This window comes from Oryzias latipes, chromosome 22, assembly GCF_002234675.1.
Source record: "Oryzias latipes chromosome 22, ASM223467v1".
Lineage (NCBI taxonomy): Eukaryota > Metazoa > Chordata > Actinopteri > Beloniformes > Adrianichthyidae > Oryzias > Oryzias latipes.
In genome coordinates, this window is record NC_019880.2 from 20,528,929 (window position 1) to 20,542,325 (window position 13,397).

At 40.8% G+C, this 13,397-nt stretch overlaps 1 protein-coding gene across 11 annotated transcripts in view; it reads right to left on the reverse strand.

Moving 5' to 3' along the window:
• Positions 1-13,397, reverse strand: part of LOC101162331 (myelin transcription factor 1-like protein) — a 127,383-nt gene that overhangs the window by 80,145 nt on the left and 33,841 nt on the right. For 2 of the 11 annotated variants that reach the window (XM_020713901.1, XM_020713898.1), the window contains one exon: positions 8,321-8,426. The exons of 8 other annotated variants lie outside the window; for them this stretch is intronic. The gene's annotated coding sequence lies outside the window, so the exon portion shown is untranslated. Of the gene's footprint in view, positions 1-3,888; positions 3,915-8,320; positions 8,427-13,397 lie in introns of all 11 variants that reach the window. One more of the 11 variants, XM_020713899.1, reaches the window with a different exon arrangement.

Here is a 13,397-nt window from a genome sequence, read left to right on the forward strand (position 1 = left end):
CACATCAACACATTAAATCCATGGGAACTCTGGTTTCTATGGCACTGGTGATGGTCCCTTCAACATTCACAGTTTTTACCGCACACCGTCCGGTTGATTTACGAGAGACTTAATAGAGTCCCATAAAATTCACTGATGTACCTTCATGCAGCAGCTCAGACAGAGCAACAATCATCCATAGTTTCCGCATTATTATGACCAAGGTGAGCTCAGAATAACATGATGAACTCCCAGGGTGAGAGAGATGTCAGATGGTGCAGGGAGGGATCCTCGCTAAAGCAAGACAGTAGCTAGGCGCCAGCAAGGATTCAGGATCAATTGAGACAAGGCATCTGAGATGTCCGTCAAGGTTTTCGGCCGACGGGTTTTTACGAGAATTCGGTTTTGAGCTGATCAACATTTTTGGTCTGTTGAGAATGACGCTGTTTATGCATATTTTATGTAGTTTATAAATAATTACAATTAAGTGTTACGCAATTGTGTGATTTTTGGAAGATACACAAGTTTGTGTCTTTCCACGAACGTTCCACGTATGTCAACCAAACTTTTCATGCATGAACCACCGATGTATGACTTTTATATCGTGTAGACGGCGAACATATCACGTTCAAATGACGTAATTGAGGGACAGATCACTAATGAACTGCACACAAACAGCAACAATCATGCACGGTTCATACACAAATGGCGTATTGTGTGGCAGGAATTTAAATCGGCTGATCTTTCACCCCTCCAGCAGTCTAAACAGAGTGGGGGTTTACTGCTCCCCCATCCGGCTTGTCCAGGCTGGGGTTAGGTCTCTCGCGGGGTGGTTCACGGCCCCGTGTGGGAGGGGGCCAGGTACGATGGGGGCGAATGTAACTCCGCTGCGGCTCCTGCTGGGGGTCCCCCTTGCTCTTCACTGCAAAACTCAATTCAGTTCCAATCACACCGTCAACAGGTCAATCCGGCTAGACAAAACAACAATACAACTGAAAACAGGAGCACGTTACGCAGTGTGCTCATGTCTGCAGATGTTGGAGAGCCCTCTATAAATATTCCGATCGGCTTCTCATGAGAAATTGTCACGTCCGTAATGACGGTTGGTCCGAGTATTAGGGATTAGGAGCGGAGCTTCTTCACTGCCTGCGCCTCAATTAGCTCCTGGATCAATGCTGTTATTTTCCCCTCATGACAACAGAGCCGTGATGCTGATGTCAATGACAGATAAAAAGAAATGTCCTTCTACAGTTTTGTTGTATGTTTCAAACGTTGGTCAAAATCAAAACCCCCGTCTCTACATATACAACCTGAAAGCTGTTGATTGGAAAGAAAATGTACTTTGTAAAAAGAAAAGGGTTATGTCTGTTTTGACAAAATTGGACCGAACAGGCTAAACATGAGTCAATTTATCAGTTAGACAGAGACAACAGTGGTGTTATCTATTTGAGGAAAAAGTAAATGAAGATTCACAACAAAACTTTTTTTAGAATCAGTCCCAACTTAACAACCTTTTCCTTGATTATGCATCAAAGGCTACGTTCATACCGCAGGCTGAAACGACCCAATTCCGATTTTTTAGCCCCTATGCGACTTGTATCTGATCTTTTCATGACAGTCTGAACGACACAGATCCGATCTTTTCAAATGCGACCCAGGCCACTTGGGTATGTGGTCCTGAATCCGATACGTATAAGACCCTTGAAATGGGACCTCCGTCTGAACGGCCAGGCCACATGAATCTGACCCGTGCGTCATTGATACGCTACAAAAGTCATAATTCTGCGCTAAAGTAAGCGGGAACGAGAACATAAACAATAAACCATGGCGGGCGATGCTGCTGAGACCAGTCAGAAGGGAAGCGAGGTCCCCGATTGGATTAATATTTGGGGTGACAGCTCTATTCAGGCCAAACTTCAGGGCTCTTATCGCAACCGGGCGTTTTTTTAAATTTTTTCCAGCGAAATGGCCGAGCGTGGTGTTGAACTTGTCCAGGGATGACGTTTTTTGTCTCCCTTTCCGACCGTGGTCAGAAGCGCGGGGGACAGAAGGCGGATCATCCTTGGGGGTTCACTTCCCTGTTAGGACCCTCAGATTCTCCAGAACGGGTTAATAAAGAGTCAATAGCAGTTCTTCTGGGGGAAGCCGTCTATTATTACCGTTCTCCTTCCTCCCTAACACACAACATGAATGCGCGCCCCCACTCCCCCCCTCATTCTTTACTTCGCTGCACGCGCTCTCTCCTCTCTCTTAAACACACGCGCGCGGCCCCACCACATTCACATCCCCATTCCACAACAGTGGGTACAGACGATCCTGGCTCCAATGCCATCTTAAAATGAGAAGATTGTAATTGTACTGGCTCCTTTGTGAAAATAAATGTAATACTGCAAAGAGGGCTCAGCTGTTGACAACACTGTTGTTGACATCCATTGTTAATGTTAGCTACTTCCGCAAACAACGAGTGACATCGTTCACCGTACTCTTCTGCGCATGCGGGTCACTTCTGGGTCATTTCACGGTCACACAGGAGATCACAAAAGTTCGCATTTAATTGGAAATGTGAACGGCCTGGCAAAAAAAAATCGGATTTTTTTCAAAAAATCGGAATTGAGCATTGATCCCTGGAGTGTGAACGTAGCCAAAGTTAAGGTCCTCACAGAGCTCTCCCCAGCCAAACGTCTCTGAATAATAGTGGGGTTTTCAAACTGCAGATAATGACAAGTAAGAGTTCTCTCTGAAACAGTGCTGGTCCACCAGGTTTCTGCAACACCTAAACCTCTTTTATTATTTTTATGCAGCCCATATTATGAAATATATGACACTGCAGATCAAGCCAGGGAGGAAACCGTCACATAATCTGCTAGTCCTAGATAAGTGTCATCAGTGGAGGACTAAATTCTTTTTTTAATATGTGAACCTGCTCATTAAGTTCACTAGAAGAAATAGTCTTTGTTCTCATGTGAACGGTCTTTGGGTTAGAATAGAGGAAATAGTCTGTTTTTAAAAATAACTTGATGCATAAAATCATACAGTAATTTTATAGTCTCTTTAATTTATAGAATGGTGGACCTTCAGGGTTTTATGGAAGCCTAAAAGATGAATTAAAATGTTTTTCTGTTTGCTAATCAAAATATCAGTTATATAGAACGGAAATAGCAATAAATAAACTAGAAAAATTAGCACTGGGATTACAGGTGAGCAGTGGAGTGCCACAAAAATTGTGCTGTTACTGTCAAATATTGATGTAAACATGTATTTACCCCAAGCGCCATGAAGAGGCAGTAAACATGTATGACCAACTGATGTTGAGTGCATCTGAATTAGTGTGAAGCGCTCCAGTGATATCATCTGAACAGGCGCTGGGCAAACAGTCCAGACCGAGACAGAGAGAAAGTGACGGAGTGAGACTGGCGAAGACCTGGGATTGATTTCCAACCGCCATGAAAAACTGTCCTGCTGGCTAAGAGCAGCTGTGCTTCCCAAGGAAGAGATGAAACTTTTTCTAAGCTCCTTCTAGAGACTCTGGGGAAGGGAATGTAAAATGGATATAGCATGGGGAAACATGTGTGCAGAGTATAGACTGGAAACCCCAAAGTCAAAATGGGAAAAACCTCCAAAGGTGGTAGAGAATGAGAGGGCAAATCCAGATCACACACAAGTATAAAGAAAGTTCCTGAAACTAACAAGCTATGAGAAACCTTTGAGAATGGAGGCAAAATGTGTGACTATCTTATGTTTAAGTATCAAATTAGACCATGTGAGCAGATGACTTTCATAAATGAAGACCCGCTCTGTTTGATGTTTTAGCATGTTGTTCTAGTATTTTTCTGATGATGGAGGACATCAAAAATTAAGCTTAAAATTGTTTTTAAATCTGATCACGACTAGTACAACAATTACACTCACCCCACAGGAAGAGCGAGGAAAATGCCCTGCAACAAAAGATTGCAATTAGTGGCATGTAAACTCAATAAAATCGAATCAGAAACTTTGGAAAACACAAAAAAATAACACACAAAATGTAGAACCTGATCTTGATACAAACTTTTTTGTACCACACTGTGCAACAATAACTGTCACTGCTCAAAGTCAATTTAACACTAAAGTCAATTCAGATGGCAAATTCTCAGTAATTCATTTTATTAACAGAAGTGTGAACCAAAATTCAGATTCTATAAAATAATTTTTGAAAAGATGTGCTTAGCCATTAATGCCAGCTCAGAAACATGGTGTTTAGAAGAAAAAGGTACAATCGGAGGGAAGGGGGGGGGGGGGGTTGCTCTGTATAAAACAACCCAGTTAAAACACGTCAATAACAATATTTTTATTAATTTTTAATTTACTGTGACTGTTATATTTTATTATTTCTACTTGTAATTGTATTTTATCCTACCTGTGCAGCACTTTGGATCTCTAGTGGATGTTAAAGTGCTTTACAAATAAAGTTTTGATTAATTGAACAATACAAAATGTTCTGGAATGACTAACAGTGGAAATTTGCAATGAAAAGCAAAAACATGATCATAAGCTGCATATAGAGACCACCTAACGCAGACAATACTCCCCTCCAAGAGTGCATGGAAAAATATTTTCCACTATGAATAATAAACTGACATTTATATGGGACGACTTTAACACGGATCTAATTAACCCAGATAAGCAAAAGACAACAGGTGACTTTATCCATGCAGTGTAGACACTCTGTCCTTCCATCCTACAAACACCAACGCAAGAACAACAACATGACCTGGTGCGACAATTTTAGAGAAATTAAAACAAGAAAACCAGATCAGCTACTGTAAATCTAAACAAATGAAAACAGAAAACATCAATGAGTTAAAGAGAAGTCTGTCTGTACAGCACTGGAGGTGGACAAAGCATACAATAACGGAGGTACAGAGAAATATTCATATCCTTTAATAATAAACATTCCATGGGTCACTAAAGGAATACTAAATGCTTGTCAAAAGAAAAATAATCTCTACAAAATATTTTTCAAGATCAAACCCAAACAAGCAGAAGAAACATGTAGAACCTAAAAACAAACTTACTGATGTCATTAGAACAAGGAAAAACCGTTTTACAAAAATATTGAATCAAAACAAAAACAACATAAAAGGAACTTGGGAAATCTTAAATAGCCTGATTAAAAATAGGACTGTAAATGGAATTTACCCAGATAGTCCTGCTAATCTAGACAATGAAAATTCAAATATGAATGTTCGAATAAATCATTTTAATAAACATTTAGTCAATATTGGACCAGATTTAAGCGCAGAAATACAGATTCTGAAAAGTAATCAACATAAAAATCTATCAACACTCGATATTCCTTACACAAAAACAAGAAGGTATAAATGTCAAAAAAGTAAACCATCTACAGACTGCTATGATATAGATATGCCATTGGTGAAAAAGGTCAAAAATTAGATTCAAATCCCATCGGCGTCCACATCTGTAATTTATCATTTCTACCAGGCTGTGTCACAAACAAAATGAAAATCACTGAAGTTATTACGATTCATAAAAGTGAAGATAAAAACATGTTCACAAACTATAGACCAATCTCATTGCAACCACAATTTCCCAAAATTTAATATATGTTCATGTAAATTTACTGACAAATATTCAATAACAAACGAAGGACAGTTTGGCTTTAGAACAAAAGGCACACAACAATGACTGCAATTGATGTCATAGAAGAAATCACAAAGGCAACAAAAAAACACTCAGCTGGTGTATTTATTGATTTCAAAAAGCATTTTATACTATAGACCAAAAAATATTACTTAGTGAATTAGAATGATATTGATTAAGGGGAGTCAGGGAAATGGATAAAAAGTTATTTAACAGGAAGCATACAGCATGTTAACTTTGGTCAATATAGCCATCTTGAAATTACATGTGGTGTGCTTCAGGGCTCTGTGTTGGGACCAAAACTGTTTCTTATGTACTTTAATGAGATATTTAATGTAACTAAATTATACAAACTTGTTCTGTTTGCAGATGACACACATATTTTTTGTAGAAATGACCATAATGGTTATAATCTTGATCTAATTGGGATTATAAACAAAGAACTACATATTATTTAAAAAAGGAACTGCAACAAATAATCACTAAATTTAAAGAAAACTAATACTGTATTATTTGGAAACAACAAAGATAAATGTAAACAAATAAACATAAATGTTGTCCCAACAGAAACAAGTTTTTAGGATTACTTATTGACAGATAACTATCACGATAAATATAGAAAAATGAAAATCTCCAAAAATCTTTCAACATTAAACAAAGTTAACTACTTCCTGGACTACAATTCACAATGTCATTATACTTAGTGATTACTGGATTTAATACAATATCAGACAAAATTAGTGGCATGTAAAGCACTAAAATACTCACTACCAGACATTATTCAGAAATGTGTTATAATAAAAAAGACACACCAATTAACTTAGAGGAACTGGAAAATTTAAGATACTATCAGCACGGACAGAAAATGATCTGTCTTTGAGAGCAGAGCAAAGATCCACAACAAAGACTATACAAAAATATCCAAAACTTTAAGCATGTTTACAAACAAACAATATGGAAAAAATACCGAAATATTGACATATAAGATATTGTGTATCAGTAAGCATTAGAAAAATTATGATGACAAAAACAATACAGTTTGAATATAATACAGATAACAAATGGTCCTATATCAGTTAACATACTCAAATATTAGCTGTTGTAGAAGTAGTAGTAGTTGTGTTTATGATGAAGAGCAACACAATCATGATGGTTAAACTATAGTTATATTATTATGTATGCTGAAAATCGGAAAAAGCTTGTAGCGGTGACACAGAAGCTTTAATCAGCGGCCAAAGTCTTCCTGCTCCGCCCCTTTCTGATCACCCACTGTCAGACAAATAGATCCATGAAAGTCTTTGTTGTCCTCTTCTGGATGGTATCTGGATGTAAACTGTACGACTAGCTAAATGTACGATACCTACAAAATTGCTCACCACGTTTGTTGCACTACTAATGTTAGCATGGGGGTGTGAAGGACTGTAAGCTAGCTGGATGATGGGAAGTAGGGTCGGACTTACTTTGCACCAACAGTCACGCTCACAACTAAGTCCAGGAAAATGTAGGCGTCAACATCCCAAAGTAAATTCTATAGAATACGTCCACGTAAAAAGATTACTCAGAGGAGAAAGTTGGGTTTATTTGTTCCAGTGTTACATTTTTGTCTGAAACAGATTTTGCTGTGCCTCTGTTTTTCTTTGTTTCTTACCCTTCTGGTTGGAGTGACTTCCTGGAGTCTGAATCATTGTTTGCTTCCTTTCCTCTCATTTTTGCAGTTACTAATGTGTCCCTAACTTGTCTTACAACAGATGTTTCTGATTCTTTTTCCTGTCTTTTAATGAGTTTGCTCCTTCTGAAGGTTTCTTCTTCTTCTTTTTCTTTATTCTGAAGTTTTTATCCCCTTTGTTGCTTTTATTTTCTCAACATGGGTGTTGCTCCTAAAATTTTCTAATTTAATCTGATGGTCATTTATGAGGGCCATTATGGAAAAAAAAAGTCAGCCCACCTCTCTCTTCGGAATGATGAGACCTTCATTCTGGGTCATTTTTAGGACATAATTTCTGCAGAGCTGCATGAGTTCTTCAGAAAATTTGTTTTTAAGTTGTGGGCGGGACTGTTAATGCAAAAGTTAGCCTGATTAGCCATCATTCCTTTTTTACACTCTTTACCTCTAGCTTACAGTCCCTCACACCCCCATCCTAAAATTAGCAGTGCAACAAATATGGCTGCAATATCAGATCTATCCATCCGTTCGGTTCTGATCCAGATTCCAGCTCAGACCAGGAAAACAAAGACGGTCGTGGATCTGTTGGTCTGCAGGTGGATGAGCAGAGAGGGGCGGAGCTGGGAGAATTTGGCCCCGCCCAATTTAGTTGCTGCATCACAAACACAAGCTTTTTTTTTAAACGTTTTTGCCTGCACTTGATCAATTATAATTTAAATAAGGAAAAACTCAGAAACACAATTTTTGTGTTGAATTCTTTTATATTAAACAGCATGTCCTCTAGCATGAGAAAAATGGGACATGTAAAAAAGATAAGAAAAAAAAAACATTTTCATTGGAGGCAGTGAGATAACTTTAATAGTTTGGTCTAATAAAAAGGGAGAGTCAAACAGATCTTTTTAAAATTAAACCAAAGTATAAAAAAGTATGGATATGTTACACCATAGACGGCTCTTGTAGTTGTACTGTGTGATATTTTGTGTTTGTGAGGAGTTTCTGAGAGGTGAAGAGAAGAGGTGAGAGAACAGAACCTTCTACCTGAAATGTTTCAGGCTTCAGACGGCGCTTTGCTCCAGAGCTTTCCTACCACTGAAACATTCGGCTGGAGAGGAACGGCTCACCACATCTCCTTTGTGCTCATTTTCTGCACAAAGAGAAGAAGAACATGTATCATTTTAAAGGCTTTTCAGAACAATCCCATTCACACAGCCCTGTCAGGATCGGAGGTTTCCGCCTCTCCGTTGACTCCAGCCTCATGAATAATCATATAGCATCACCAGCGATGCGGCACACACCGGAGTGAACGCTGATTTCCGTCATAACGACAGCCGCGTGTCGCTTGCGATAGGCTTGGCAACATGGGGTAATTAGCTGGATCTATCATCTGCTGCAGGAAGTGGGGACAAATATAGCTAATGATCCGTGCCTGCCTCCATGATTTCTCTCCTCAGCTCTCCATCCTTGGCTGAGCTGGAGAAGCCGAGCAAAGAAAGAGGAAAGTGCGAGGAGGTGGGAGAGGGAAGGGAGTCCATGTCAAAAAAATTACCTAAGCGATAAAAAGAAGTAGGATGGAGGTGTGTGCATTAAATCCTGCCTGTGGATCTGACTCTTTCTTTCCATCTGCTCCCGCTAATTGAGCGAATGTATGGCAGAGAACAGATGAGGTGTTGATGGTGTATAGGGAGAATCACAAAAGAGGGAGGGGCCCCACCAGACGGCCGTCAGTGTTCACAAACACACACACTTCTGCACACACACTCCATCTCCCACTACCTATCTCAGTGCTGCTATAATCAAAGCAAAAGCTGGTTCCTTTGAGCAAACAGGAGCGAGGCTGAGATCCAGTTACGTGAAAGCAGCCGCAGTTCTTCCCTGGTGCAGTCATCACTTTCAACCAGCAGGGGGGTTTCCTGCCCCAACTCACATTGCACACAACAACTGGCTTTTTCTCACACTCAAGTAAAGGATGGAATCACCAGTAGGTAGCATAAAGAAATATTTATATTTAGCAGTGACATGAAGTCAGGGGTTTAAAAAGACATAATTAAAAGAAAAAGAATACACTTTTTTTTTCTCAGTAAAGCAATCCAATAATATTTTTTGCCATGTCTATTCTATGATTACTTTTTTCTGTGTTGGTTTTCAACATTTCTTTGGTAAAAATAATAAAAAAGTAAAGGTAACATATTTACAAATTTCCTGTTCAAATGAGAAAGTGGCAGGTGAACTACACTGCACACATTAACTGAGCTGCTGCTGATGCATGCCCTTCATTGTTCTTGTGATTTTTATCATTATCAAAGACACTTTATTTTTTATTTGTGACCCATTTAGTCTTTTTATCTGCTAAAAATGGGCATTAGAAATGTGCTAGGTGTGGTCCACAGTACGAGTAATGAGCATCAGAACAGGGAAGAAGGGTGAGTGAAGTTACTTTGATTGTGGTTGTTGGTGCTAGGTCTGGTCTGAGGATTTCAGAAGCTGCTGATCTACTGGGATTTTCACCCACAACCATCTGTAGGGTTTACAGAGAATGGTCAGAAAATGAGGAAACATCGAGTGAGCTGCAGTTCTGTGGATGGAAATGCCTTGTTGATGCCAGAGGTCAGAGAAGAATGACCAGACTGGTTCCAACTGATAGAAAGACAACAGGAACTCAAAGAACCACTGGTTCCAACCGAGGTCTGCAGAACACGTCCAACCTGGAGGCAGATGGACTACAGCAGCAGAAGACCACACCGGGTACCACTGCTGTCAGCTAAGAACAGGAAACTGAGGCTACAATTCCCACAGACTCACCAAAACTGGAACATAGAAGATGAAAAACATTGTCTGGTCTGATGAGTCTCCATTTCTGCTGCCACATTCAGATGGTAGGGTCAGAATTTGGACTCAACAACATGAAAGCATGGATCCATCCTGCCTTGTATCAATGGCTCGGACTGGAGGTGGGGGTGTGACAATAACCGCATCACCGCACTTTTTTTTTTTAAAGTTCTGCAATATGGTGCGTGATTGGAACTATAATAAACACATTAAACACATTCATCTTTGCTGATAATTTACGTTTTCTGCTATTCCTGTGTTCAGACTTCAAGGGTTTCTGGGGGAAACCTTTTATTAGTGTTCTCCTTCACTCCCTCTACACTGCACGCTGGTCCCTCTTCTCACACACACACGCGCGCGCTTTCAGAAACACACACATTTCCTCATTCTACAACAGAAGTTTCCGTCTCTTGAGGAAATACGACAAATTTACTGCGTTCTAATTATTCATTTCCATTGTATTCATTTCCATTACAAGCTGTGTGCGTTCTTAAGTGCGCGACACGGCCGCCTACCGGAGGATTTTGTGTTGGGGGGGGGGGGGTATTACTGTTCTCCTTCACTCTGTAACACCAAACATGAACGCTCACTGTTAGATTTAGATGAATTTCACTACATGTTTTGTTTGGGAACTATTTTGTGCAGCGCAAAGTTACGTGTCTGTATAAAGAAAGGCTGAGCCTCCTGCCCCGTGTTCTTCATGGGTGTCAGGCTTCATGGCTACTGGAAAGGTGACAAAGTGTCTGCAGTCTCGTTTATTACTGGGCAAAATATTTTATCTTGAGAGGATGTCTGTACCAAAGAGCAGAGGTGAGAGCTCGCGTGCGCTGCAGAAGAATCAACACGCACCCCCAACACACTTGCTTGTGTGCGCTCCTTCCTCCTACACACGCAGCGCTGACACACATACACAGTCATTCTTGCTTGGGGATCTTGTGGGTTTTGGGGGGGGGGGGGGGGCTGCGGTAAACACGACACCGCGCTCCCTGCTGGTTCATCATGTTCAAAAATCCCACACTGTCACAGCTCTAACTGGAGGTGGTGGTGTCATGGTGTGGGGAATATTTTCTATTGGATATTTTCTTGGCACACTTTGGACCCCCATGGTGGAACGGGACATCAACATCATGGATGTTCAGATGACAAATCCACAGCAACTGTGTGATACTGTCATGTCAACATGGACCAAAGTCTCTGAGGAATGTTTCCAGAACCTTGTTGAATGATGCCACCAAGGATTAAGGTGGTTCTGAAGGGAAAAGGGGGGTCCAACCCAGTTCTAGCAAGGTGGATCTAATAAAGTAGCCGGTGAGTGTATATATAAATCCAAAGTTTGATTTCATTTTTGTAGTACTATACTGCTTTTTTTCTTGTTTAATCAAAAATTCATCAAAGCCTGATCTGTAGTTTATTACAGTAATCCATAAGAATTTTCCCTCTAAAAAAAATCAAACAAAAAAAGACAAATGAATGTGATGACTGACATGTAAATGCAAATGATAATGCACAAATTTAGATATAGCAGCTGTGGAGGGCATTAGTAATGTCCCCCAGTAGCTCATATTATTCACTCAAACCTGTGTGTGTGTGTGTATGCAATAAGGGTAGAACTGATGGCTCAGTCCTTCAATGAAGGTTTTCATGTGGAGGCTAATAGAAAATCCAAAGCTACTAACTCTTCATCAGGGTGCAATCTACCCCCCCCCCCTCCAGTATTTAAAATAGTAAATAAATAAATAAACACGCTGGAGAAAGAAGGTTTGCTGGTCTGTTATGTTTGTGGGGTGTCAGTCACGGTGCTCAGGCTCCTTCTTGTCTGGCAGTTTCAGCACCAAGGACAGTGACAGACAGTGCACAGCAAAGAGGACGTGGCCTTCAGCTGGAATAGGAACAAGCACACAAAGGAGCTCACTTCAGCCTCATACAGTGACAGCATTTACATTGAAACCTGCATTGGAGCTTTTTTTTTCCTCTTATAAAATGAAACTGAAAGACTTATAATCTCTTAAAAGTGCTACAGTTTTGTTCTTTACTGTTGTTGAGCTTTCCCTGATCACCACAGCCAATCAGCTGTCACTGATTCACAGCGGTGGTTTGGCAGAGATTTTCTGCACCAGATGTCCCGACACAACCCTGTATTTTATCCAGGCTAGAGACTGGCACAGGGAGGCAACATGGTTAGGGATCAGGATGAAGCTCCTTGCGTCCCCTGGGAAACAAACCCCGACTCCCCATGTGCCAGTCCTGCACTAAACTCTGACAAAACAAACAGACTTGCAGCTTCAGCAAAGTCGCAATCCAGTCCCAAAAACCCTAACCACTAGTAAAATGTACAGAAAACAAGGGGCAGTATTACGTGAGCCTGTTATAACAAAGATGCACACTTCACTCCTGTGAGGTGTTGAGGTGAGCATAGAGCAGCTACTACTGCTGGGCTGTGGGAGTGACTGGGTCTGTCTGACCTACATACCAGCAGATCTGTATGCAGAGAGCAGAGAACATCTCCCTCTTCCTGCTGCATCTCCCATCTCAGTGTTTGCTGCCTCTTAGAGTTGAACACACACACACATGCAGACACACACATGCAGACACACACACACACATGCTGACACGCACATGCAGACATACACAAACACACATGCAGACACACACACACATGTTGAAACGCAAATGCAGACACACACATGCACACACACACACACGCAGACATAAACACATGCAGACACACACATACAGACACACACACACACACACGCAAACACATACAGACACACACATGCAGACACGCACACACATGCAGACACAGACATGCAGACACGCAAACACCTGCAGACACACACACATGCATACACACACATGAAGAGACGCACACACATGCAAACTCGCACACACATGCAAACTCGCACACACATGCAGACACGCAAACACATACAGACACACACACATGCAGATACACACATGCAGACACACACATGCAGACACGCACATGCAGACACGCACACACATGCAGACACGCACACACATGCAGACACGCACACACAAAACCTCACAAAGTCTTTGAAACGAAGCAGCTGAGAGTTTTGGCACACACTAACTATCTGCACAAAACAAAGATCACATAGTATGCTATCAAACAAGTGAGCCAGCATGTGGACAGAAAACCCCAACATTCAGGGATTCATAGTTGACTCAGTGAACACAAGGTGAGGTCATTTTTAATATTTTTGTGTGGATCACACACAGCCTATTCTTTCTCTTTGTAAACATAGAACACATGTTTAGTCAAAGG